At 38.2% G+C, this 6299-nt stretch overlaps 1 non-coding gene across 1 annotated transcript; it reads left to right on the top strand.

The window, feature by feature from the left end:
* Positions 1 to 5721: 5721 nt before the first annotated feature.
* Positions 5722 to 5827, top strand: LOC132032237 (small nucleolar RNA R71). Its single transcript, XR_009408384.1, has one exon. It is a non-coding gene; the product is annotated as a small nucleolar RNA R71 (small nucleolar RNA).
* Positions 5828 to 6299: the final 472 nt, after the last annotated feature.

The raw sequence follows: 6299 nt of genomic DNA, 5'->3' as shown, positions 1-6299 counted from the left end.
TGTTGGAGTATAGAACGACAACCCGAACTTCCACTGGGACAACCCCATACCTCCTTGTCTACGATACAGAAGCGGTCATACCAGCAGAAGTGGAAATTCCTTCACTCAGGATCATCTAAGAGGCAGAGTTAAATGATGCAGAATGGTCATAAACCGTTACGAACAACTGGCCATGATAGTGGAAAAGAGAATGGTGGTGGTATGCCATGGACAGCTATACAGACAAAGGATGTCTCGAGCCTTCAACAAGCAGGTCAGAACCCGACTTTTCCAGATCGGACAACTCGTACTCAAGCGAGTCTTCCCCCACCAAGAGGAATATAAAGAAAAATTCGCGCCAAACTGGCAAGGACTATACATGGTCAGGAAAGTATTCTCAGGAGGGGCTGTAGTCTTAGCTAAAATGGATGGACAAGAGTGGCCCAAAGCTATCAATGAAGACGCACTCAAGAGATACTATGTTTAGGATTTTATTTGCTTGTAATTGCATTATCACTTCCTTGTAATCGTATCTTTTGCTTGTAATCATATTTTGTAATAGAATAGGAAAAAACAAATTATTTATGTAATGAACTACACAATGACCTAACTTCCCACGGTGGGATACCTAGGCAGTCCATGTCGGACCCGTTCACATCATTGGTAGAAACCAAAACTCAGTTATTTTATTTTGAACTACGTTCGACCTGAATTCTTGCTGCGACAGGATACGTAGGCGCTTTCGAGCTCGGTCATCATAAAAAAATTCAAGAAACCCTTAGGAAACCTAATAGAAATCTATCCATCAATCGCCACATTATGAATACAACTACACCTCATACTATGACATAAAAGTAAGCCGACGAGCCCACAAATCGAAGTCATACCAACCTAGCTAATATCCAATCAAAACACCAACCGAAGACCTAATCACGTTTTCTCCGTCAATTCTACACAATACATACGTTTTGCTAATTAAAGTCTAACTAAAGTAAGTCGTAACTTACTCCGGAATGTCGAGCAACAAATTTCGAATCGCCAAACTTAAATTACCTCTTTGGAGAACCTCAAAACAATTAACGTCTATCAAATATGAATTCTATGCCAGAATACGAATCTAAGGATACCCATATTGTCATAGTTTTATCCAAAACCCAAAAATGGACCCAAACTAGCCAAACCCGAGCCACAAGGGCAAAACTATAATTTTATTAAAAATTTAGATACAATATAGTCAAAATAATTATTACGAGTCTAAACGAGTCCAACGATACCCATATTGCTATACTTTTAGAAAAATATCCAAAATACCCCTACAATGTGAATCCAGGTTCATAAGGGTAAAATGGAAAATTTAGTGCATAATTATATTACCCATCATCTAGTTAACCTTCAATCTTAATTTCATGGAATTCTATTCATCACAAAATAACCAAATTCATCTTTTCTATTTTTAGCCCTAGGGTTCTTAACCCATTAGTTCTTCACAACTAGTGTGTAGGATGACTATGAGATGATGATAATCGACAACAACAATGAATACTAGGTTAGAATCTTACTCCCCAAAGTGCTTGTGAATGATTTTCCATTACTCTCTCCCAACCTTTCAACTATTGAAGGTTTTAATCAATTCTTGGGTACTAATCCTTCACCCACCATTAACAGGAGCTTAAGCTTGTCATGAGATTTGAAGAAGGAATGATAATGAATCACATAAGGGTTTGCACTTACCTTCAAGGAGGAACTTCACCCTAGCCCTAGGAAAATAGCCTCTCACATTCTAAGGAAGTGTTTTCGGGTTTATGAGGGGAAAGACTTGAAAAATAACACTTAAAAACGACTTTCTGTAGCGGGTGCACCCTTCGCTATAGCGGGTGTCCAAATTTCTGATTTGTTCAAAACTTCGTTTTAGCCTTCGAAACTCATCGGAACCTCTGATATGACCCTACTAGGCACACTTCACTCAAGGCTTACAAGATTACAAGCATGGACTCCAGACCATTCAAGCTAGGAGGATGACCAAAGAAGCATTGGAGACCCATGGAGAGGCATAGAAGCCCCATAAGAAGGCCTATGAAGTATGGAAAGTATCTTGGAAAGGAATGGAAGAAAAAGCTACAGGAAAGAAGGCCAACACTCAAAGTGGCTAGAGTTGCAAAAGGACAGAAATGCAAATGTGGCTAGACGTGCAAAAGAAGGGCCATAGATGCAAATGGTCACAATTGGAAGTTTGAGAATTTAATGATGTCTATATGTGCAAGAGGAGCCTTTTCGGATTTCAAGCCAACATCCAACTAGCCAAACAAGGCCCTTGCCTCATTAATGACATTTTTGTAATAACTAGCTTAGCTCTTAAGTGTCTTAGTATAAATACTAGACTTAGTTATTTTCATCCTTAGATTATGTTGAATGAAGAAAACTCTTATGAGAGATTGTAGTTGATAGCTTTAGATTAATATAGATTGTTTGGTTGGTTAACCAAGTGTTGCTTCCTAGTTGTGAAGTGAATTGCTTATTTCCATCGAATTCAATGTTGCTCATTTGTGGATTCATTTGAGTCATTTGTTGATTCAAATTGCTTAGGTTCTAGGGTTTGTAAATCTAATTGGAAGGGTTAGGGTTTGATATACCCTTTTTTGTCCATAGATTTCTTGCTCTTGGGTCAAGTATCTATCCATCTACCCTCTTCCATTTCTATTCTTCATCCACCCTTTATTTTGATTTTCTTGTTCTTTTGTTTTTCTAGAGTTTCCTAGGTAGAATCGTATCAACCTCCCGAACACAAACCATATATGTGTTTTGATTGTAAACCATGTTACGGACGCATCCATGATCTCGAAATTCCCAAAAGAGATCATTTTAACTCGGTTTTGACCAAGTCAACCCCAATACTATGAAACTAAGCCTTCACTCGAGACTCAAAACACCCCCGAACGCCTTGGGACCCAAACCAATAGCTTCACTAAGTCATAGGTCATACTAACGGGACTCGGGGAAAGGGTCAACAAGGTTAAATGGGTCAAAACACTACAACGACTAAACGGGTCGTTACAGGGTGCTGATGACATGAAGGCCCAACCATGGGTAAAAATGGTTAACTAGGGGTTTGGTACACCCCTAGTCTATCCCTCCTCCGTTAATTATATTATGCCAGTTACTTTGGTTAAAATGTTGTATTGTATTTGTACTTGTAAAACAACTCACACTATTATTGGAATCGTTTATGGTTTGAACTAGACATCTTAGGCAAACGATACACATGTCGTTTAGTTCGACTTTAGGTCTCCATGCAATTTTCAAAACTCGGCATGGTATAAGCGATTTTTTGAAAGAATAAAATGGCTAAGTAAATCAGCAAAAAAGGATACATCATTTATGGGGTACTACTACCATTTTTCTAATGAAGAAAAACAAAATTGATGTTTCTAAAACCAAAAGAGCCTTTCTTTTTTCCTTAAAACTTAGTTTTTCCTAAAAAATAGATTTCTCTTAAGCCTGGTCAGGAAAACGATTTCAATTCATATATATGCATAGTGTGTTCATGCACCAAACACAAGTCTTTTTCTGGACTAGGTCCAGTCAAAAATAGAATTTGAGGGTTAAGGCCCAATCGAAAATCACATTGTTAAAGTCCCACTTAGCCAGATTTTCAGAAAAGAATGGAAAGACTGTTTTGGGCTAAGCCCAATAACAAAAGGAAAACAGAAATTTGGGCTAAGGTCCAACAGATCTAAACACTTAATTGATTTTTTAGAAAAGGCATAAAATTTGGGCCAAAGCCCATGTGAAAATGTTGTCTCTTATTTACAAATATTGGGCCTTAAGTTTTAAATTCCAGGACTAAGAAAGTATGTTTATATAAGAAACCTTTTCACAAATTAAAACCCATATAAATCATTTGTAAATATAAAGTCTTAGATAAGTACATTCTAAAAACGTATTAAACGGATTAACCCGGACCATGTATGAGTCAAGCATGAACAAACTCATTTATCTCATACTTTAAACAAACGACCTTTATATCTTTACAAAACTACTACTATCCTTGTATGTAAAAGGAACTATTTGTATCCGGATATTATAAGTTCAAACCTAAATACCCTGTATATGAAGGAGATACACTCAATTTATTTCAAAAAAAAGATATGCAAAAATTGACGGATTTTATAATGCGGGAAACAAACACCCAAATAAACAGTTCATGTAAATACTCATACATTGGAATTCGAAGGTCAACCGTACAGTACGGATCCTTAATACTAGGGTGCCTAACACCTTCCCTAGGAGATTACCAGAATTCTTACCTAAAAATTTGGATTACGAAGAATTTTTCACAGTGTATGAATAAACCCTTTGAAACTGGTTTTCCTAATTTCATAAAAATTAGGTGGCGACTCTTTTAAAACAAAGTCTGAAAGAGCACCAAGGAGTTCAAAGTAGCTTTTCTGGGCGCTAACTCCATCCACAAAATTCGAACTGTTACACTTAGTACATAGAACAACGACAACATGAATACCCAATGAGGACACCTACAATTTAGCAACACGTCGCCCCCACCCATGGTACAATAATACCCTATTAAGGCCAACTCAAGAATTCCACGCACCGACCCTCTAACTAGATCCATAACAAACCATATTCACTACCTTGCTCCCATTTTTGGAATAAAACTACACATATTGGTTAACTTATTCGCTTAATGGCACGATGCCCACAGAAATCAGCATTTATCTTAACCCAAGCAATATCCAACCGAACTCCGTGTCCGAAGACCTAAATCATGCTTTCTCCCGTCAATTCTATACATATATATGATTTACTAATTAAATTCTAACTCAAGTAAATCATAATGTACCTCATTTCCGAGCATCTTTCAGGAACTTTCATGGAATATCCACCATCCCGTCTTTGAGCCGGAAACTGTGATAGAGGAATCTTTAGGGAAGACAATACGACGGATGTTTGGAGGGCTACTCCTCCCTAGTCACCAAGTGTTTACTCAGGGAATACCCTATTGATGGCTTAGAAGAAGGGTTTTGTGGACAACAGGGGTTAAATCCCGAAATAAGTCTTTAAACGCGGGCTCTGGTTCATCCATACCGCTGCAGCGGACTGATCCTCTACTACAGCGGGATCGCTATGGCGGTCTTTTACCCGCTGCAGTGAGAACATACTCCTCGGGCCCATAACTCTTTAACTCCTGTCTAATTTCAACTACAAGTAAATATTACACTTAAAACTCCCCCGTGGATCAATCTTATGATAATACACTTGGTTTTCGTACACGGGCCGCGGAAGGTCAAATAATGACCAAGCAGGTCGTTACAAGTTATTAATATAGTTAGCATCTTCAAACTGCATTAGAGGCCCTTCTTGATATAGACCCTCTTGGACTTGGTACATCCCCTTTGGCATACCCGGAATGTCTTCAAAAACATTAACCTTCTTCGCTTCCTGATCATCCAATTTTTTTGTCAGCAAAGAAATATTGGTAGCTATCTGAGCTAAGGTCTATTGAGTCTCTTGATTTTCCTTCACAAAATTCTGGATCATCAAAGCTCATAAGCCACACCAGTACCACTCGAGTGTCATACTTGATTATGAGTAGTAAGTTTATCAAGCAATTGAGTGATACAAGCATAAGTCTTATCCATAAAACACCCATTAGCTGCACTATTAGCCACAACTTGTGTCATTTGATCAAACCCTCTGTAGAACTTCTCCTTTAATATATTATCCGAAAAACCATGGTTTGGAGACTTCTGCAAATATTCTTTAAAACTCTCCCATGCTTCAAATAGTTGTTCCCCTGGTAGTCGCTTAAAGTCATAAATCTTGTCACGAATTTGCGCTCTCTTGCTCGGAGGGAATCACTTTTTGAGAAACATAGCTTCATTGGCTAAAGAGTATTTGAAAACTCTTATCCGAATAGCATCATCGGACACAACATTCTGCATATGTTGGGAACACGCGCCCACAAAGTTTTTTAAATGTTGGTGAGGGTCATCATCGGTGGAGTTCTGAAATTGGCCCTCAAGCTTGAGCAATTGATAAATGGTAGAGTCAATCTTGCAGTTTGCCACAGTAGCCCTAGGTGGAACAATAGCAGAAGCATATTCTATCTCATCTAAACATATCAGCAAGCTGATTCTCAACCTCGATAGGTGGTTGATCTTGATTAACCTCCTGCACCCTGTTGTTACCAGCAAACTCCACGTCTGTTATTGTTATTGTTGTTTTGCATGATCACCTAGTTCATAGTATACGGCAAACAAGGTGTGATGGAATAGAACAAGACTTTAAGTAAAGCACAAACTATT

Source organism: Lycium ferocissimum, chromosome 9 (assembly GCF_029784015.1).
Source record: "Lycium ferocissimum isolate CSIRO_LF1 chromosome 9, AGI_CSIRO_Lferr_CH_V1, whole genome shotgun sequence".
Lineage (NCBI taxonomy): Eukaryota > Viridiplantae > Streptophyta > Magnoliopsida > Solanales > Solanaceae > Lycium > Lycium ferocissimum.
The sequence above is the reverse complement of the archived record's forward strand: the minus strand, read 5'-3'. Positions and strand labels throughout refer to the sequence as shown.